Source organism: Adiantum capillus-veneris, chromosome 29, assembly GCF_014529385.1.
Source record: "Adiantum capillus-veneris isolate H3 chromosome 29, ASM1452938v2, whole genome shotgun sequence".
NCBI lineage: Eukaryota > Viridiplantae > Streptophyta > Polypodiopsida > Polypodiales > Pteridaceae > Adiantum > Adiantum capillus-veneris.
The window spans coordinates 126475260-126498991 of record NC_140959.1 but is presented as its reverse complement, the minus strand read 5'-3'; positions in this window follow the sequence as shown (position 1 = coordinate 126498991).

Below are 23732 nucleotides of genomic sequence, written 5' to 3'. Positions count from 1 at the left end.
GATTTGTATACACAATTAATCCCAATCACTAGACAAAATATATATATTATGGTAAGCACAAAGCTACAATTCCAAAGAACAATTCATAGCCTATTTGGTCAGCCAAGATTGAATGCCATTAACTCATCTATTAACCCTTTCATACTACCCATGATACGATATGACCATAGCCTTGATGTTTTCATCTTTGTGTTATTTTGACATTCTCTTTTGTGTTCCTTCTTTGTGTGTGTGAGTGCAAGAGAGAAAGAGTGGGTCTTCTTTTATTGCACTTCCGTCCAAACCCTAGTCTTCATGGCATCTATGGTTGAACTCCTTCATATAGTTTTTTTAAGTTCTCTCACAAACTCTCACAGCCATAAGCCCGGTGCTTTCCCGGCAAGACCGCAAATTTCTCGACAACGCGAAGTAAGCAAAAAAGTTCAAAAGAGTCATAAAAGCAAGATCTTGAGCACGGTATGGATGCAAGACATAAAGAAGTGCATTACACTTGCTACATGATGCCTCAATAGATTCCCAAGTGAATAAATATTTTCTACAATGCCAATGTATTACGGCTTGGGAGGAATCTAGTGGGTCACACTTTATACATTACGCCACCCATATTGCCCCCAACCAAAAAACCATGTTCTTCGTTGGAAGAGGAAACCATAATCACCCTTACATGCTTGAGCCTATCCCCTTCAGTGATATGCACTATCGCAACCATTCAACTTTACTCCCACTCCCTTCGATGCAAGATAGGGCATTGGAGCAATGGAGAAGAGTCGAATAGATTGTGCACATTATGCTCACTGCAAGTTTGAGAGTCTGATTACCACACACCATTAGAGTGCTCAGCTTTTGGTCACATCCAAACTTGCTTCCCTCACATTTTTAGCCATGACTTAGACCCACACACTTTCCTCTCTCAGCCACAATGTGGGCTCTCCATTACAACTATCATCACCACAATTTTGGACCATCAAGAATCACTCATCAGTCACACACATACTACATCACACTACAAGTTCGAGAGTCTGATTACCACACACCACTAGAGTGCTCAGCTTTTGGTCACATCCAAACTTGCTTCCCTCACATTTTTAGCCATGACTTAGACCTACACACTTTCCTCTCTTAGCCACAATGTGGGCTCTCCATTGCGACTCTCATCACCACAATTTTGGAGCATCAAGAATCACTCATCAGTCACACACATACTACATCACATGTAACTTTGTTCTTATAGGTCATATTTGACCTCTGGGGATGACAATAAAATCTCTAAATCTCTCTCTCTCTCTCTCTCTCTCTCTCTCTCTCTCTCTCTCTCTCTCTCTCTCTCTCTCTCTCTCTCTCTCTCTCTCTCTCTCTCTCTCTCTCTCTCTCTCTCTCTCTCTCTCTCTCTCTCTACTTGCTCGCCCTCTCTCTTGCCATGGCTTTCCCCACAGGGCGCACCCGTCATAATCTTGTACCAAACAAGTGGTATCAGAATTGTTGATTTTTAGGCGGGCATCGAAGGGGTACATTTCAACACGCTCCTATATGTGGCAAAAAGGTTAAAGTTGACAAGTGGAGTGGTGGTGGTCCACAAGAGAAAGCATATCAAAACACGTAGTAGAGTTAAAGTCGTCATTGAGCTGGTTGGCATGCATAGCGTTTTAAAATGCCATATAGGTAGCATACGAACTAAGCGGTGCCAATGTTTTGTGGTGTAGGAGCTAGTAGAAGTGGTTAACCTAGCATCGTAAAATGCCATTCAATGGTGGTGTAGACGAGATGACTAGTGTGGATCCCTTTGAGCACAAAAGCCGATGGTACTCTTATCATTTTGGCCATGTTGAAAATTGTGGAAAGTTCATCATCGAACCTGGAAAGATATTGTGTTTTATGAGTTGCCACATGGGTGTGTATGCCATATTGGTCAAATTAGTGACCTTTCTCAACAAAGAAGATCATAAAACATCGACAACCACAAGAACAACGAAGGTTTGATACAACAAGGAGATACATCAACATATGCAATTTTTAAGAAACCTGTTGTCAACACCATCATCTATTTTTTGTCAAAGTCTTGCTTTAGTTTGTCAAGTTGTCACTACCACACAATAAAAAGTGGTAAGACCTCCCTAAATCTATTTGGTTGAGTTCTTATTGTTCCCACTCTGATTGTTTTCTAAGGGAAGTACACACACCTCGTTGTCTGAGGGAAGTATACACACCTCGATGTTGTTGTCAAGGGGGGAAGGGGGGGGGGGGGGGGGGGGCTTCTACTCATTGATTCAGGTGGTTTGTTGGACTCTTTCATGGTCCATACTCAACCCATTGTCAATGGTTTGAGATTGAGGTGGGGATTGTTGGATTTCAAGCCCATGTTGTCATGGTCTAGCCTATGGGAACTTCATTTTATGGTAGACAGCTACACACAATCCCTTTGTGTTTTGGGACATGCTTGGTAAAAGGTGTGGATGGCCTAGTCCTCTAATTCTATATAAATGTAAGACATTTTTTCAAAAATAAACATATCGTTGGTTTTGGTCAATAAAGTCTCTGCTCCCCCCCCCCCCCCCCCCTCTCTCTCTCTCTCTCTCTCTCTCTCTCTCTCTCTCTCTCTCTCTCTCTCTCTCTCCCTTGCTCTTCTCTGCTTGCTTTCCCTCTCTCTTGCCATGGCTTGCCACAGGCTACACCCACCATAGTCATGTACCCAACATCTAATAGAAATACATTTAGGTTTATTTTGACTATGGAAAAAAATATTCATTGATGCTAAAATATTTCTATCCTTTTGGCCCCATATTTCCTACATAACTCCTATGGTCGCATCGCTCTTTTTTAGGTTCTAGTATTATTGGTCTTATTTTGGATTCTTTTATTGGGTCCTTGTATGCTTAATTTTTGGCTAGCATAATCATGGATGGCTCTTGCACTTCTTAGCCATGGCCTTCCTAAGAGCATATTATATGCACCTTGGACATCCAGAACCTAAAAGCTAGTATTAAACTTCTGAGATCTGACCTTGATCAAAGATTTTCAATTAGACCATCTTCTTTTTCTTTGATCTATCATTCTTATTTGAAAAGGTACGGGCTTTGTTTTAGTTATTTCTAATTTATATATGACATTTTGTGAAGTATATTGACTCCAACACCCCTTCCAGAATGACTCTTAATAGTGGCTCCCACTATTTTTGCACCTTCTAGTGAATTTGAATGCACGATACCTTGTCATCCTTAATATCAAACCACGTTGCCGCCACTATCACTATAGAATCCTTCTATTTTTGTTTCCTTATGAACTTAGCACCTTCAAGTAGCATTCTCGTAATGTCATCTACTTCAATGGTGAGCTTCTAGATCCTCTTGAAAGGCCAAGCAAAGACTGGGGAAAAAAATGCTCCTCCCATCCTGCCTCTTCCCTATATAGGGTTAAGCCCTGTGCCATGTTCCCATGGGCCTTTCCCAACTAATGACTACATTCTTTTGGGTGTTGAGAATGTTTCTCTTCTTTCAATGGGGAGATATGACTATTTGAATGATCCAGTTGTGAAAACAATTTTAACGGTGCGGATCTTTTTCTTATTCTATAAGATTGGTTGTGTCTATAGGAGCACCTTTTTTTTTTTTTGGTACGACTCAACTTGTGAATGATAGATCACTTAAAAAGTCTTGATGATCGCTTTTTGAACTCTTCACACTTGTGCTTTCAAGCAAAGAATTTCTCCACTACCAAGGGATAGTCGATAAGTTCACTCTACCAATCTACTTACAACCACTACTAGTAGCAAGATAGCCTATGATGGTACTCATCTACCTTTCAGTAGTCTACTTTTGGAATCCAAGCAAGGGCTTTAGGTTGCCCAAGACAAGGCCAAAGGTTCTTGGACAAAATAAAACCAAGGGTTTTTTTTTTGGTTGCACAACTTGTTTTGATACAAGTGACATGGTCATGCATAGCTACCTAGTAGCAGTTATGAGAAGGGTTAGAGGTTAGTGTACCGGGTACCTCCTCTTATACTTTTTCCTTCCCTATTAATTTTCCTTATGATGAAATCAAGGGTCCACTATGGGTATTATTTACTCTTTTTGTGGTCACCTCTGTTAAGACGATCAGAGGCCTACAAGGTGGTGGCGATCATTTTGGGCACATTGATGCAACCAAAAGGATTCATAGCTAGAAGTGGATACAATCCAAGCCAAGGCCGTATACATAGGCATGCCAAAGTGCAATAGCGGGTATAAGGGGCCATTTCGGTCAAAGGTATCCAGAGTTGGATGTTTTTGGTGTTTTTTGGGCTGTGAAGCCGTGCTCTAGGACCAATAAATAGGAATGCTAGAAGCTTCTAAAAGTGCAGAGATAGAGTTACATAAGGTGGTCTTCAAAGTGCTCTCAAGGCTTTTTTGGACAGCTTGCCAATCATCGCAGATATAATGATCGAGATATTGCGGTTTGAAGAAGAAGATGGTTTACAAATCTGTACCGGGTGTAACAAGTGTGCCAATGGCTCAAGGCATATGTATGATGATAGGATTGAAGTGCTCAATTTGGGGTGCATGCCGGTCTTTTCAAAGATGCACTTGGAGTCCAGACAGTCAAGTTATAAGCAAATGATTTGACGGGGGCCAGCTCTACACTTATTTGATCACCTCAAAAAGCATGCCATCGGGGTTTTTCTCAAGCTCGCCAAAGTTTTTAGAGGTAATATGCAGCATGTAAAGCACACTAGAAGTTACAAAATGTTAATCAAAGCTGTGAACAATGAGATATGCCTAGTCAAAGTTGGCAAGTTACATTGGTAATCTGGTGATCAAATGTTCTTTTGTCATTTTTTGGAGCGATGGTCTACGGCCTTGGAAGCATCAAAATGAGAAGGTAAAGTTGGGATTTGAAGTCATCAACATGGGGTATTCCCATGATTTTACAACTGATATTGGAACCAAAATCTATGGAGCTTTCTAAATAGCACCAAGAGACTACATTTTTTGGGAGTCCCAAGGGGGATTTTTTTGCAATGGGCTTGTAGGCATTCACCATGGTGTTGCTATGTGGTAGTGGTTAAACCCACATACGCATTACAAAATGAGCACGGTAGGGTATATAGGTAAAAGTGGGTGTTGGAGGGTGGTTGGCTGACGGGTGGCATTGACTGACGACAAGCGTGGGGTCATTTCATATGAGGCCAAAGGGGCTTGCTAGTTCCAGGTAGTGAACCTGTTTCCAAAAGACCTTACAAGATGTCCCTACCCAAAGCCATAGAACTCAAAGAACAACTTCAACAACTGATCAAGTAGGGGTTCATCCAACCAAGTTTTTCTCCATGGGGAGAACCTATTTTGTTTTAGACAAAGAAGTATGGATCCTTACACCTCTGCATAGATTACCGAGGCCTTAATCAGGTATCAGTAAAAAAGAACAAGTATCCTATACCTCGCATAGGCAAACTTTTGGATAGATTGCATGGAGCAAAAATGTTCACAAAAATTGATCTCAGACTAGGATATTATCAAATCATCCAGATCAAAGAATCAAACATATACAAGACCGCATTCAACACTCGCTATGGACACTATGAGTTTATAGTCATGCCGTTTGGCCTTATGTATGACCCAAAAACTTTTAATTGACTCATGCAAGATATATTTTGGATGATTTTGTTATGGTATTATTTGATGATATATTAGTCTATTCTAAAGATGCTAAGTATGAGCAAATGTGTCGTTTGTACTTCTAAAGTCAGCTATCTTGGATTTATCCTATCTTCTAAAGGGATCTCAGTCGACCCTACAAAGGTTAAGGACATAATAGAGTGGCCACAACCCAAAACTATCAGTGAATTTCGAGGTTTTTTAGGTATTACAGGATGATATAGAATATTCGTTAAAGATTATGCACTCATTGCTGCACCCTTGACTCAGTTACTCAAGAAATCCTCCAAGCTTACATGGGAGAGAGAACAAGAAGTTTGTTTTTAAAAAATGAAACAATATCTCACCTCTACTCCCATACTTGAGCTACCTGATTTCACTCAAGATTTTGAGGCGGTAACATATGCAAGTTGGACTCATGGTAGGAGGAGTCTTAACCCAGGAAGGCCGACCAGTTGCCTACACTTATAGAAAATTAAGGCTTCATGAGTTGAACTATCCAACTCATGACCTGGAATTACTAGCTGTTATTCATGCTCTGAAGCTATGGAGACATTATCTCTTGGGACGTAAGCTTCAGCTGATCACTAATCACCAAAGTCTAAAATGGATCTTCTCCCAACCAAATATTAATATGAGAAAAAGATGTTGGATAGAGCTTCTTCAAGAATATGATTTTCAAATAAAGTACATGCCAAGTAAGAAAAATGTGGCTGCTAATGCTCTCAGCAAAAAACCTTCCTTGGAGCCATCGCCATGGCCAACCATCCAATATTGAATAAGGTGAGGGAATGCTCACAAGAAGATGAAGTCTATCTTCAAATCGTACAAATTCTCATCCAGGTAGAGGCAAAAGAAAAAACCCTAGTAAAGCACCATTCTATGGAGGATGGCCTTCTTTACTATAGACATCGACTTTACATTCCTAAGAATACCTCCCTAAGGCAATTAATTCTTCATGGAGGTCATGATACTCTAGTAGCAGGACACCTGGGATATGCAAAAACTCTTAATGCCTTAAGGAAAAGTTACTTCTAGAGAATAATTAAGGGGGATGTACTTTGATACATCAGACAATGCCGTTCTTGTCAAAGAAACAAGGCTAAATGAGTGATGATGCCAGTAAAGCTGCAACCCTTGGACATACCTCAAATGAAGTGGGAATTCATTAGCATGGATTTTGTCACAGGTCTTCTCAATGGTTCGGGGAGGGTATGACTCTCTAATTGTAGTCTTGGATATGCTCACCAAAGAATCTCACCTAATACCAATAAAACCACTTACACCGCATCGGATATAAGCTGGATCTTTGTTAAAGAGATATTTAGACTACATGGGCTTCCAAAGAGAATTATTAGTGACAAGGATGCAAAGTTCACTTTGAAGTTTTGGAAGACTCTATTTGAAGCTTTAGGAACACAACTATGCTTTAGCTCGCCATATCATCCTCAGACGGATGGACAACATAACAAGTAAACCAAGTAATTGAAGATATCCTTCGAGCTTGCAGTAGAGAACCCCGCAAGTGGATTCAATTTCTTCCCTTAGTAGAATTTGCCTATAACTCCTCTTTTCATAAAAGCACTGGGATGTCACCTTTCAATCCTCTATATGGGCATGAATGCATATCACAATTGAATTTTTCTAACCCTACTATAAGTATAGAGGCCTCAAAGAAAATGCTGAAAGAAATGGAAGCACATACCAAAGCCATACGACAAGATATTCAGGCTGCTAAGGATCATCAAAAGCATTATGCAGACCAAAAACGATCAAATCGAATCTTCAAGCAAGGAGACAAGGTCTTTCTTCGAGTGCATCCAAAAAGAAGAAATTTATCCTTGGGAAAATTCAAAAAGGTCAGTCCTAGGTATTGCAAACCTTATGAAGTAATCAAGGTCCTCAATGATCAAGCCTACAAATTGAAGCTACCTGAACATATCAAAGTTCTTGATGTATTTCACATCAGCCTACTAAAACCCTACATTCCAAATCCCAATCATACATTGGATGATGAGCAGATTGTAATGCAACAACAAGGAGTGCTTGAACTTCAACCAGATTGTATCCTTGAAACAAGAGAGAGAACTCTTAGAAATAGGGTGATCAATGGACATTTGGTAAAGTGGAAAGATTATCCCATCAAAGATGCCGCTTGGGAAGATGAAACCTCTCTTCTCAAAGACTTTTCCAATTTCGGTTGAGATGAGGACATCTCAAGTTCTTAAGTTGGGATGATTGTAAGGTTTCCACCTTTTCAGCAGCTGGGAAATGAACCCTAAGCTTTAATGGAGAGCATTAGACGTACAAAGTGGAAAACCACTATCTCAAAAGCTTTTAAAATTGGTAATTTTAGAATCTTAAGCATGACAAACCTATAGCTAGGAACTCTCAGAACTAAATTTGGATAAAGTCTGACACCTACATCACCTCTGGAAGTTTTACTGTCACTTTAAATTGCAAAAATAATTGAATGGTTTTTAGTAATCATCAAAGCTTAAGACTTTCATTATAACCCCTAGCTATTTTCCCAGAGATTTACCAAAAAAGTAAAAAATAATCCAAATAGTAGTAGTTTTGAATTTTAAAGTGGGCAAGAGCTGAGGAAGGCCATCACTGACCTACCAGGCACTGATTTAGTAGCAAGTGGTACTACATGGAGGTTGGGGGTTGCTTGGAGTGCAAGGAACTTCCAGTTTTGGCCCCTTTTGGCCCATAAAAACTATAAACAAGCCTATTCCTTCACAATTCATTTAGACTCTAAGACCTAGCCACATCTCTCTTACATAGAGAGACTCTGCCCAAAAATCACTAGAGAACAAAGACTCTAGTCGATTAGCGAAGATAATTAGTATTAATCTTGTTAATCAGTAAAAATATATTAATCTATGTTTAATTCCTTAATTAACCTAATTAATTAAGAAGATTAACCCTCTCTTAATATAGATATATTGTTGATATTTTGAATAGGATTAGGATTATTAATTTAATTAATTAGCAAACCATATTAGGACTAAAACTAATCAATTTTGACCTTAATTAAGAAAAATTTATCATTTAAACTTAGATAATTATCATAACGTGATTATACTATTTGAAAGCTAGAAAAATTATGTCTTAATTTTTTGATAAATTTTTGTAGTTAATTAGACAAAAATTAGCTAATTTCAATCATCCAACTAATGAAAACTTTAGCGAACCAACCTAATAAATCACAAGATAATTATTAGAGTTAGAAAAGATTCTTAAGAACATGGAATAATTATCTCATGAACAAAATATTAGTTTCAGCATTTAATCAAGCTAATTTTTTTAATTCTAATAATAAATTGAAGAAAAAAATTAGTTAATTAGCTTAGATAATTACATGGTAACTACCATAGTTAGAAAACATTATTAAAAAGCTAAAAAAATTAGCTCATGGATAAAAAGAATTAACTTAACTATTTTATTCAGCTAAAATTATATGATTTTAGATCAAAACAAAAGAGAAAAATTAATTATATAGCTTAGATAATTACATGCTAATTATCAAAGTTAGAAAACATCATTATCAAGCCAAACTAACTAGAAAATTAGCTTAGTTATTTAATTAAGCTACAATTATTTTATTTTAGATATAAATAAAATAGAAAAACTAGTTAATCAATTTAAATAATTATATGGTAATTATCAAAGTGAGAAAATATAATTAGCAAGCAAGGATATTTAGCTCATGAACATAAAACTAGTTTAGATATTTAATTAAGCTAAAATTATCTTATTTTAATTGTAATTAAAAGGAAAAAATTCATAGTTAATTAGTTTAGATAATTACATGGTAATTATTATAGCTAGAAAACAACATCAGCAAGCCAAGATACTTAGCTCATGAACAAAATATTAGTTTAGCTATTTAATTAAGCTTTTTAAAAAATTAGCTAAAAATTAAAGGGAGAAATTAGTTTATTAGCTTAGATAATTACATGGTAGTTACCAAAGTTAGAAAACATCATTAGTAAGCTGAGATATTTATACCATAATGTTTTTACTAGCTTAAGTAATTATAATAGCTCAAAGATCCTATTTGAGATAAAAATTTACTTCGAATAAATAGAAATCACAATTAAAAGTTTTTAGAAAACTTAGTAGAAGTATAAACCATTGTTAAGAATTTAAGAAAAATATGTCTTTAGGTGATAATGAGTCTAATAAATATTAAGTAAAAAATGAATCAATTTCATGCTTAATAAAGAAGAAAAAAATAGAAAAAAAAAGATTCAAAAATGTATAAGATAAGAGACCCCAAATCTCTAAAACAAATCTAAGATAAGAATATCTTAGTTATATGATTAATTAAGAAATCTTAGACTAAGAATTTATCATTTTTAAGTGCAATTTAAAGAAAATGCCAAGAGAAAAGTTCTCAAAAGTTAGTCAAAAAGTTCCTTACGCTATACTAAGGTATAAGGAATTGTGAAAAAAATATTAAGTATCCAAGAATCTTCTGTAAACAACTAAACTACTCCAAGAGCTAAGCAATCATGCTAAGAAATGGAAATACGTGATAGAATGGTAAGAATCAGGATCTTAATGATTTACCTAATAAATAGACGTCCTTTTTATAAGGATAGAAGTTATTGCTCCAAAGAGGACCCGAGAAAACCCTCAGTCTGATGAGAAGGGCAATGTTACCAAGAGGGCTAGAGTGTCACATGACCACGATGTCGGGTCTAGTAGTAGGCCTACAGATGAAAGCATTCAGGCCCCGACACTATAGCGGATGCTCGACCAGTCCCAAGTGGGTCTTCATTATGATTTTAAATGAATGATTCAAGTTCTTCTTTAAGTATTAACATTGCATACGTAAAAGAGGGTGTAAGGAATTAAGAAAGGTGAAACTAGTTGAAAACGAAAGGTATCTTTCAAGAAACCGACATGTATTTGTTTGTAAATTAGGAAAGGATTGTTTGGATTAATGCTAGTTGACTAGGAAATAATGATTGGTCATCCTTAAGACAACTAGTCTCAAGACACCTCTATTCGTTGGACTATTTTCACTTCAAGTGATGAGTAATGATGGCTTGTCAGCCATGGATGAGTCCGTTGCCCCAATGTACGAGGAGTATTTACCCCCTACATGTGTATATTTGTAGATACTACTTAGGATATCGTTTTTATTCTAGGGAAACCGCCCGATTGTATGGGAAATTGGTTTGGCGTATGGACGCCCCGAATTTTAGGTGATGGGTTTCCACCCGGATTATAAATGAGGAAGGGTGTTGTTTGTTTGACCCATGTATAGGTGTGCTTGAAACAAGTTTAGTACAGGCCAGGGTTGTCAAGAAATATTTTAAGTGATCATACCTTGTCTTAAGTCTAAAGATATTTTTTTTTGAAAGACTGTTTTTAATACCAAGTTCAAGATTTGTTGTATTGAACTACTGTACGGGAAATCCTTTAGATGTCAAAAGAATGTGGTAGTAACTAGGAAACAAAGAATCATGTGTGAGTGCGGGGTGGTAAGTGGGGAATGACTAAGGTTGTCAATCATGGACGGGTGGACGTGATTATTCAGGTAACTATCCATTCCCATGCACTAAAAACGTCTAGAAAATTTCTTCAACTGGAAAAGGAGTGCACCAACGTCTGTGCCCTCACATCTGTTAGGGGGAAAAATGCGTTGGTTGAGGATACCTTAGCCCAATTTGTGGAAGTTATGGGGTCAAAAGAGTTCTGGACTTTTAACTTGTTGTCCCGTTTCTATTGTGAGATAGGACTAGGTCTTCTTCTAGGGCTATAGACTCAAACCATTGTCAATGGTAAAGGTCTATTCCCTGGACCCTTCTTACTTAGTGACTTTGACTTTTAATAGGCCTAGAGACCTATCAAGGATCCCATAAAATCCATCCAAAAAGCTATGTTCTTGTTTTCTTGCTACTCTTCCCAATACATGATCAGTAATGGGAAGAGGATAGTTGTCGCAAATTGTAGCTGCGTTCACTTTTTTTTAGGTTGACACACACTCTTCATTTTCCACTCTTCTTAGGTAGCACCACAATTGCGGATACCCAATCAGTGTGCTCACTTTCGTAGAGAATTCAACTTCCTTTACTTTGTCAATTTGCTCTTTGATTTTCTTGTCAGATGTTTGTTGTAAGTGTAAGGGTGTTGTTTGATTGTCTTAGCATCGGGCTTTAGGTGAATTGTATGCTGATAGATGGCAGAATCGACCCCTTTTAAGTCTTTATAAGATCGGGTGAACACATCCTTATACTCTTTGAGTGTTTGAATCAACAACTCTTCCTCGATTGGTTATAAATATGTAGCAATGTAAGAAAGTTTAGGCTCTTCTCCTGGTTCTTCAAGATCTTTCAGCATCCTCGGGTCCATCATAAGACTTTCTTGGTTCACCTTCTCCCTCATGCTCCAAGTTTCATGTGCTTTAATGTTATGCTGAATCAAAATCAGAACAAAATCACTTACACACATGAAAATGACACACAATGCATCTACATTCCTTCTCTTCCAAGCACAGGAATTACAAGAGTTCGATTTTCCCAATCAATTGTTGTAGTAGGCTTTGGGACATCCCCATGTCTTAGCAATAATATATCCAATAATTCATACAAATCCTCTATTGGAAAAAAATTGAATTTTGGTGCCATCAAGCTTGCCTTCTGTGAAGGTTGGTGGATGAATGTATAGAGGAGTAGCATTGACACCAACATTTGAAGACTCCAATAAAATAAGGGATTGATTTTGCAAGGTAACAAAAGTACTTCTCGTATAATCTTAGCTACGAGCACTTAAAGCTTTGATACCATGTAAGAAATGTGAAAACAAATAGGATCTTGTAGCAAGGAGAGTATAGAGAGATACAATGCAAAGTAGATTAGTAGAAAATCAAAATTTATCTTAGCGCTATTACAAAGTGATGGAATCATCCACTCATGCACTCTCAAGGTAGATCTTAGATGGCGATATAGACAACTAGAGCTAGTAGATAGGAATACAATGGCTGGTTATCCTTTAATATAGGATTCCATGGTTCTTGGAGAGGGCCTCCTTATATAGTACTATGGGTGGCTGGTAGATAAGTGTGTGTGCCTATGGCATGTGCAGTGCTAACTATGCCAACCTACCATCCATGGCCACTGGCCACTAACCACCAGGCACAATACTAATGGCATGTACATACGGCTTGGTATCCTAGGAAATATTCTAAAAATATTCCTTCAAAGTTCTATTTTGGGCTACCACCCCTGAACCCCTGATTGGGTGGTGGTTGGCCCCTCAAATTCTCTAGTTGGGGTTGCTCACTACACCCTATACCCCAAGGTTGGTGGGCTATTGAATTAGCTATGTGCCATCCATGATCACAAATAAAGACATTCTCAGTGTGCAAGTTAGAATGTATCAAATATATACACACTATTGGCTTGTCCTCATATGGGGGCCTTACAAATTGTGCAACATACATGATGGTCAGCAAAATTGATAGGTGAACATTGCACATATACTAGCACACAAATTAAAATGGTACAAAATTGCACAAGAGTCACTTGAGCTATTCACAAAATCTCTGGGTAAGTCTCCTTGTAAGCTGCATTGCAAGCAATGAGTGCGATTATGTCTACTAAACTCATGTGAGCAAACTCCACCTTAGCTTGGGCTTTAAACATGTGATACTCTTTTCTAAACTTTTTACCACCAATCAAAGGAGCAAAAATATTTCCATCAACATTTTTTGACACACCATAGAAGTTGAAAATTCCTTCACACTCAAGCCTTTCAAAGTCTTTAAGCAACTTCTCTTGCTTTGGGCATTGAGCGAGAACAATAACTTTCTTGCATGCTAGGACCAGATTATCCTCAAAAAATTTCTCTAGGTTTTTGCATATTACATTAGAAAATCGTAATTGAAATTCTAAATCTCATTGAAGATCCTTATCTTCTTTGTCACATAAAGTTTTTGTCCAAAGATCATGTCCCCTCTTAAAGAGGAGCACAAACCATGCAAAAAGCCACCATTTGGTCCACACTTGGGAAGTATAAGATAGTTACTTGCTTGTAAATGTTATGCATGCAAATCAAGAGGCCTTTCATCCAAAAATCGTCATGAATAGAGAGGATTTTATTTCTCACTACACCATGGATGGTTGTAACACCTACATATGTCGGCAAGAAAATGCTACATATAAATCATATCAAAGAAACATAGCTCCACATATAAGCATACATTCTCTTCTTTCAACTTAATCAAAAGTGCATCAATACATTTGCATACTTTTGTGATGGTAGCATGTCTACTCAACCATCTAATTTCAAGCACACATTGCATGCACATAACCTCACAATCTAGCTCCTCTTGAAACTCTTTAAGTCCTTCATCCTATAAGAGCAACTTGAAAAATGGAGTGAAATTGCATGCACCATCTTGTCAATATTGCGTGCATAATTGGACCTTTTTTTGGGCATTTTAGGCTGCCAAATGGGCTCTATGTGTGACACAATGAATGGAGGTAAGCATTTGATTTACTTTCATTAAAAGTGAAGCTACACTATTCTTTACCCCACCATTGTTGGGCATCCACCCAAAAGCAAAAATATTTGTCATATCAAAATTATATTTTCTTAATTCACACATGATTACATCACATAATCCTTTTGATCTTACATCGTCTGTTCACACTATGCCATAAAAACAACTCATGGACACACATTTGGCATCAATGTAAGAAAAATAAATGATCATGTGATGATCAATTGAAATATCTATAGATTCATCCACCATTTTTGAACCAAGGGCTCTTTTGAACCTTTGTTGTATAGTGTCATACATAATACATGTTGCAATGCAATGCATATATCTTACATAACTTTTGTCATCATGAAATGAATCATTGGTCAAGTGCTTTGATTCAACATCTTTGAGAAATTTAAATGTAGACTTAGACTTAATAAATGATAAATTTTCTTTAGCAATGTAGTAGGCATTGCATAATATAGTATGCAATGCATCATCTTTTGACTCATGCATGTTTTTAATCCCTTCTTTCATTGCGCTCTTTCCAAAGAGTATTGTGACTATTGCATTCATATGGCATAAAGTACTTGCATGCAATTTTAAATTACTAATCTTGAAATTGATGGAATGACTTGTGTCATACTTTCTCTTTGAGTGGGGGAATTCTTTGCATTACAAACAAAACAAAAGAGTCTTATTCTCTTTGTAAAAAAGCCTTTGAACATATCTTCCATGAGATTTGCCATGTCGTTCCTACACTGGATCCTTGGAATCTTCTTTATCTTCCTCATCATCATGTGAAACTGGTTGCTTTGTCTTCCTCTTCTTTTCTTCACCGACATCCTTGATACCGACGAGTGGAATGATTACCATGGTCAGTTTTGGTGTCTCAGGACCAAATTTTCCATACTGAAAAATACACTAAAATTTGAGAATTTTCTCTCAGAAAAAGTGTGCTATTTTTTGGTGCACTATTAACCAGGCGACTTGAAAACTCATTTTGGAAAAGTTTAGGGTAAGCCAAGAATTAAAAAACCATTTTTTTCTCAATTTTAAATTTTTTCAAAATATTTTGCTTTCTTTCTGCACGTGCAATTGCACACTTGTTGCACGTGTTGCGAAAGCATTTGCATAGGGGAGGAGTTCTCAGCGCCCGACCAAGCATGGAGTTTAGGCCATGAGCCCGGACTGCATCTAGAGGCACTTAGTGACTAGTGCTACCCCTGAATGGGTGTTATGAATGAAAGCGTACTCAAGAAAAAAGACAACATTGTGGAGGCCGAATATATGTGTACACCGCGTTGCGGAAAGAGAGAGAGAGAGAGAGAGAGAGAGAGAGAGAATATAGTGGAGGGTGAATTAGAGTGCGCAGAGACATGAGAAAATGATAACAGAGAATCTTTAAATGCCCCATCTAAATGAAACATGCAACCATATATTAATGCAATAACAAAATCTGGGTATACCATAACATAAAAGAGTGTATGAAAAAATGACTAGCAGAGCACCGGACCCTGTGTAGGGATCGACCGGTCCACCCATCCACATTCACTCTACTACAGACAGAGAGAATTTCACCTCGCCGGGAGCGAGCTAGAACACCTCCAACCTACCTGAGCCAGACGTAAGCTGAGGCCGCTTTGCCTCCCTCCATGAACCCGAGCTCTCAAAGGATCCCAAATACTAGTAGGTGGTAGGATATCAACACCAACCATACCAATTTAGGTGCCACGTCCCTTCGATGTCCAGCACCTGGTGTTTAGGCAAAGCCAAGGCATTTTTAAACCATCTAGATCACTTCATGATGCATTCCCAAAACCATAAACCATAATCCAATCACATCACATGGGCGAGCACTCCACCCGACTTGGGTGAGGCACGACCAATCCTGCATAACCACTTTAGAACATAACATGGCTTCAAAAGTTTTAGCAGCATAACCATATCCAGAAAAAAAACCCATGAGCCACACCAGCTTCCACCATACAATTCAACCATAATCCATGAGGGAATCTCAGTCCTTAACCATAAATCATAACCACACTGAACCAACTCCCAAGGCTTGGAGTTTGACATAACCCCTGCAATCAATTGGAGTCCACACACGTATGACCCTTAAGACATGCTCCTCTCATGCATAAAAAGAGTCCGACCAGCAACTAACCATGATATAAAAATCCATTTTTGACAACATCCAACCATGCAAAGTTGATGCATCGCGTCTGCACTTCACCTCCCTAGCACAGAGCTAGTTCTGACCTAGCAAGGTGGAAAGCAATCATAACCATGCATATGAGGCATCCACATCAATCCATGAGTTCCCATACATCATATGATAACATTCCATCACCATAAACATGATGCAAAACAGCTTCGACCTTTAAGTCAACCATAAACCATAACTTCACACATATACAAAAATAAAAAAAATTGGCATTTTTGGGAGCATGCAAAACATGCAAATGAAATTATATGATCTTAAACCAATGCATCAAGCTCAGCTCTATAATATAGATTATCACTCTATCACAACACTTTACCCATATGGTACTTACACAACAAACGGTAATCCAAAAAGAAGGCCACTTTAATCATATCTACCTATGCGGTTTGGGATGTCTAACCATATTCTCTCACATAAGTTTATGGTCATCTAATAGTTGAAATCAACTCACCAAGACAAACCATAAATCATACTTAAACAGCTCGGTTAACTCACGACGTCATATGGTACCTCCCCTTGGTAGCGCCCCTACATATGTAGGTAAAACCGGTTATGGAACGATTAACAACTCACATTCCCGAGGTGATGACGGAGACCTAAATACATTTATCGTCAAGTTTCATCAATCTTTTCAATTGGTTAAGTGGGTTTGCCCATCCGATGAATCTATATAGTGGTTCTCCAAGGAGCCTGGAGTCGAAAAAATTGGTTGTCCAGTGGACAGCAAGCTATTTTTTGACCATATCTCTTAGCTCGTGCGTGTTTTCCATATGACACCAAAAAGAAAAAAATATTATAAATGATGTGTTTTATCTCTGGTATAAAGGATTCGGGCTGATTCATAACGGTTTGTGATTTATGACCAAAACAGTGCTCCTACCGCCTCTATGACGTGAAACGAAAAGTGCTTTTTATGCACGCACGTGATTATAAACGCATCATGTGCACAAATCAATGTGTTAAACATGAATAAATAATCATGAGACAACTTCATACGCACTCGGTTAATCAATACATGCACTCGTATACGAAAAAACAATCACCGAGAAGGTGACTACTCAAAAAAACGACATAGAGAGAGAGAGAGAGAGAGAGAGAGAGAGAGAGAGATGATGGCTATGGAGTTTAGAGCTTCTCACTGTGCTTTAGAATCGATTAGAGGTTGTCAAAAGGCTTCTTGCTTTGTCTCAAGAGAGCGATGATGAGAGCTATGTAGAGGTATCCATCACGAAAGCTTCCGGAGAGCACGTACACCGTGAAACGAAAGAGAAGAGCTTATGGAGACAGTGATGAAGAGCTTGCACCACTCCATATAATAGATACATATAGTCTTGTGGTAGTAGACGCAACAGACAGCACTGAAAATTGAGGCTTGCAGGTGAATTTATAGGCTCTGCAGCTGGCTGGAGTAGCCTTCAAGCAGAAAACTAGCGCTAGTTTTTGAGCCAAGAATAGTTGCAAGCTTTTGACCACTTTGCTAAAAGCATGCCTTTGCTTTTGGTGGTCAACTTCCCACTTACCATTCAATTTTTGCTGTAAAATTGGCCAATTGAAACAGTATCCGGTCAACTAATGGAAACCACAGCTGGACTATGCAGTACCGTAATGTCCCGATATAATTATGACTTTCCCGTACTGCCCCGACGTATTTACGATACCACTTTTTATAAAAATAATTCTCATAAAATTCGAGTTTGGTCTTGTTTCTACTCCAGGTGATCATTTTAAAATCGACGGACTAAAATTAATAGTTTTATGTTTAGGTCATCATAAAAAGCAGTTTCTTTTCAAAAACGCCGAAAAGCATGAAAAGCTAAAAATAGCATAAAAAGGGGGAAAAAAAAGCAAAATTTTCTAAAATTGAACCACGCGTTCCCCTCGTCCACCATTGGAATAAGGAAGCGGACTCGCTTTTCACTAAAAAGCACTAAAAGTCATGAAAAGCTAAAAATAGTGTAAAGAGCACTCAAAAAGCATTTTTTTTTCAAAATTGAACCATAGCTTGCCTGGAACATGTAGATCAAGGATCCGACCTTGCTTTTTCCAAAAAAGCACCTAAAAGCATAAAAAGCATGAAAAAACTAAAAATAGCGAATTTTTTCAAAACTGAACCAAACGTCCGTCTAACATACTGAAACATGGAAACGACCTTGCTTTTTACTTTAGAACCTTCCAATACTGTCAATTACTGATGTGTGTGACCAATGATATCCTGATTCATCAGGGTATGACATATACTGCTTATTCTAGTGGTATGGGATACTAGAATAGGTAGTATGTGGATGACGGCAGGCATAAGCTAATGTTGTTTAGTTTCATAAATTTTTCTTTTATTATGTGATGTTTGTGCCACAACATACTAATCACTGTTTTGGACAAGTATTGTTTGCATATTTTTTTATATTCGCAATTGAGGACAGTTGCTTTCCAACGGAGAGGTATGTTATAGAAATGATATTTTATGATTTATTGCAGCTGACAGGTGGAAAAGACTAGACCCAGCTAGGCCTATGCAAATGTATTTGAATATCATGTATATTTTATTATTCAAGTGCTCTTTTATGAGCTTTGGCCAATTATGATCGGCCGGCCAGTTTGTAACCAATTTGACCATTCAAGAAATCTATAAAACAAATACGTGCAAGAGGGAAATGGTCACTCTTGCACAGGGGGAGATTGCACCCAATGTCTTTGTTATTCTCCTCTCCTCTCCCTTCTCTCTCGTCAAGCCGGCGTAGCTCTCCACTCTAGGAGGTGCGTCTGCACGTGCTATCTCGTTATCTCCCGCTCTCTATCTCTCTCTGTTCACGTACGTCGTTGATTATGTGCGTGTGCGACGATTCAGGTATATCGATTTATCATTTTATGGTATGTATTGTGTTATCATGAGTATTTTGCAGGGTAGCCAGGTTTCCGACTGTAGCAGCGCGAGCATGAAAAACTGGGTTCCTTGCAACTGCTAATGCGCTCTGACTGTCAGTGTAGATAGTGTTGGCAGTGTCCTGTCCAACACCCAAATCAGCCATGAGGCACTGAGCCATACACACTCAACCGTAGCTGTGAAGACTAGCCTGTACTCAGCCTCACAACTCGAAGTGGCCACAGTAGGTTGCTTCTTGCTCAACCATGATATACATGAACTACCAAGCATGAAACAAAAACCACTTGTGGACACTCGCATGTCAAAACAACCAGCCCAATCTGAGTCTGAAAAAGCATGTAAATCTGGCGGCAATAGCAGTTTGGTAAAGAGTGACATCAGCAGGATCGCCAGCATCATGTAGACTCAACTTCAAACCTGTTTCCATGGGAGTGGCAATAGGTTTGCAATCCTCAAGTTCAAACTTACATAGCAATGTCTCTATGTAACTTTTTTGACACAAGGCAATACCACCATCACACTGCTTAAACTGTATACCCAAGTAATGATGCAACAACCCCAAATCTTTCATCTTGAAAGTAGCATTCAAATTAGATTTAAATTCAGCAATATTCTCTCATTTGGTCCAGTGATCAGCAAATCATCGACATAAAGAACCACAATGAGAAGTACATCACCCTCACGCTTTACATACAATGTGCTTTCTGTTGGACTGTTACGAAAGCCTCGTTTGACCAAATGAGTGTCAGCTTTCTCATGCCAAGCACGAGGAGATTGCTTCAACCCATACAAAGACTTCTTACATCTGCACACTTTGTCCTCTTGTCCTTTTATGACAAAATCGCGAGGCTGCGTTACATAAACTTCCTCAAGTATGTCACCATTCAAGAAAGCAGTAACAATGTCTGATTGATGTACATCCCAACCAAAATGAGCTACCAATGCACATAGAAAATGCACAGTAGTCATACGACAAGTGGGAGCAAAAGTCTCTTCATAATCTATGCCTTTTTGCTGTGCATAACCCTTTGCAATAATTCGAGCCTTATGGCGATCGATCTCACCATCCGGCTTGCGTTTCAACTTGTAAACCCAGTTTATACCAATGGCGTTTTTTCCAGGAGGCAAATCACATAAATAAAGTCCATGTGTCATTTTCTATAAGTGCATCATATTCTGATTGCATGGTAGCCATCCAATTTTTTGAATTTTGTGCTTCATCAAAAGACAGAGGCTCCTCAACATCATGTAAGCTAGACACAGCAAAAGCATAACAATCTGATGCATAAGATGCATGGCGAGAGCCTGAACGAGTACGACTAGACAAAGGTGCATCCAATTTACTGTCACGCAAAGTGTGGACCAGCCATTTTGGCATACCTCTAGCCTGCTCATTTTCAACCCTTTCCTCATCAAGTACATCATGTACATCTGCATCAGGAATAGGCTGATGTATAACATTTTCAGAAACCCCTATAGGCTGTACATTTGCCTCATTGGAACTTACATTTGTATTTCCACCACTAAAAAGAGGCAATAAAGTGTCATAAATGTCCTGTGAGCTTACATTATTGTCTCTAGTACATGATAGCAAGGGCTGAACAAAATCTTCCACAAACACTACATCTCGTGAAACCAGAATACGTTATTTTTGCGGATGATACAACCTGTAACCTTTGCTTTCAGCACTATAACCAACAAAAATACATTTGACAGCCTTATCATCCAATTTTCTACGCTATGTTTGTGGCACCAAAGCATATGCCAAACAACCAAAACCACTCATGTGCTCAATAGAAGGTGTTCTATCATGCCATGCTTCATATGGAGTAATAGACTGCAAAGCTTCCGTGGGACGCCTGTTAAGTACATAAGTGGCACACATGATGGCCTCAAGAAAAAGAATGCGGCAAAGTTTGACTTTTGACCATACATCATGCCATTTCCGTCAGTCACCTGTTTTTCCTCTCAGCAACACCATTTTGCTGAGGTGTATAAGGCACTGTACATTGGTGTTTTATCCCACGACTAGCCAGAAATGCATTAAATTCATGAGACATATACTCCCCCCCTCGATCAAAACGGAGGGTGCCCATAGTACAATTTGAGACATTTTCAGCCATAGCCAGAAATTGTTTGAAGCACATAAACACTTCGGACTTCGCTTTAAGCGGAAATACCCATGCATGCCTAGAGTAATCATCAATGGAAGTCACGAAGTACAGGTAATTGCCCAAGGACGGAGTTTGCATGGACCCACAAACATCACTATGCACAAGCTGCAACCTGCATGTGACCCGAACTGCACCATCCTTTGGAAACTTAGAACGTTGCATCTTACCAAAAATACAGCCTGCACAAACATGTTTGACAGGTGCTTCAAGAGGCGGCAAAGAAGCAACTATATCAAATTTCTGCAAATACAGCAAACTGGCAAAATTCAGATGACCAAAACGTGCATGCCAAAGTTTTGCATCTGAAATAGCCCTTGAATCTGCAACAGCATTTGCAAAATTTTATCCACGCTTGTCATCTAAAGTGAGCTTATACAGCCCACGGCACAAAAGGCCAGATGCAACAATTTCATTACCAAAACTGAGATCATGTACTGTACATCTGTCATCCACAAATTTGACTACAAGTCTAAGTCTAGCAAGTGCGGATATAGACAAAAGATTCTTTTTTATCCCAGGTACATAAAGTGCATCAACAAGTGTGAAGGAACTGCCATTTGCAGCAGCAAGCACAATCTTCCCAACTCTCCAAACCGAATAAGAGGCATTGTTGGCACAAGTGACTGAATTCCCATGAGGGACAGACTCGAGAGAGGTAAACAATTCACGATGTGAGGTAATGTGCTTTGTAGCACCACTGTTGAAATACCACACGTGTGAATCTGCACCAACTGACAAGCATGCATCATGGACAGCAGGATTGTAAGTGTACTCTACGCTAAAAGCCCATTCTACATCAACATCAGCACCACAGTCTCCTTTCGCAAAAGACTCAACAATGGCTGCATTTGTAGTGGAACCAGCATTTGCAGTGGAACCACCCTCTTTCTTCTTAGCCTCTTTGGCCTTCAACTTAGGACACGACTTGATCAAGTGATCATTGGCTTTACAATAATGGCAACGCATCTTCTTTTTGCCCTTATCACTAGAATTGCCAGATGAAGTGCTGCCAGCAGAAGCATTGGGAACAGAAGTTTTGCCACTCGCAGCAGAACCATAAGAAGTGGCTGCATTGCTACTACCACCCTTTCTTTGAGAAGCAATAAAAGCCTGTTCAACTACACGACGCTGTCTAGTCTTGTTTTTTTTAGAAAGTGACTCTTGCAACAGCAATGTGCATAATGCATCAAACTTGACAACTTCTGGATTTCCTTGGGTCATAAGTCTCCAAGTACTAGCAAAAGTCTGGTAAGAATCTGGTAAGGCATCAAGAACAGTCTGCACAAGGGAACTGTCTAAAATAACTTCACCTGCAGAAATAAGTTGCTCATTGATATCCTTGACACTAGCAAGGAAAGTGTCCATATCATCTTCCTCATGCATAATCTTCGACTCCAGCTCTTTACGCAACAAAGCAATTTTAGCCTCATTGCGGCTTGCATAAAGACCTGCTAGAATATCCCAAGCCCGTTTTGCAAATTTTGCTGAACGGATGTGAGGAATAATGGTGCACTTCACAGACAATGCAATCAATGCATGAGCCTGAGCATCCTTTACATCCCAACGAGCTTTTTCTGTCGTAGGCAAAACAACTCTAACAGCAGCAATCCTTGCAGCAAGACCTGCAATATCCTCAACATCGCCTACATCCTCTAAACCAGGACGTACATCAATGCCCTGCACAATATTCCAGACGCCCTTTGACACAAGAACGTGTTGCATCATATAAGCCCACATAGGGTAGTTATCCCCATCCAACCTATCCTCAGCAGCAAACATCTTGAACACATATGTGTTGTTGTTGTCAGCCATGGAAAATGTTGCACCTGCTGTGAAAACTGCCCGAAAATAGGAGAAACGGAACGGGAACAACACCTGCTATATAGCACAAACCGTAGAAGACTATAAGGCACCTGTTATGCAGAAAACGACATTGACAGAATTTTTGCACAAAATGACGAAATAGCATGTGCAGTACTGCCTCTAGTGGAAATGGAGGCCGAAATGAGCCCGAATCAAAAATCTGAGTAGACTGAGCTCTAAGAGATCACCCGAAATATTTGTTGACCTGCGAACGCTCACCAAAGCTCACTAAAATCGGAGAAAGTGAGCAGGCGTGTGCTGGAGAAGCTGGCGGCTAAGCCCGGGAGGATGCAACCTGCTCTGATACCAATTGTTGGAATTAGGGTTGCAGAGAAACGCACACAGCTTGGAGAAGATGAAGGAAGCTCAAGGCACACAATTGAGAGTGTGTTACTTAGTATGCAATGGAAAGATAGATAGCCCTAGAGTGATGGGCGTATATACAATGCTCGGGGGG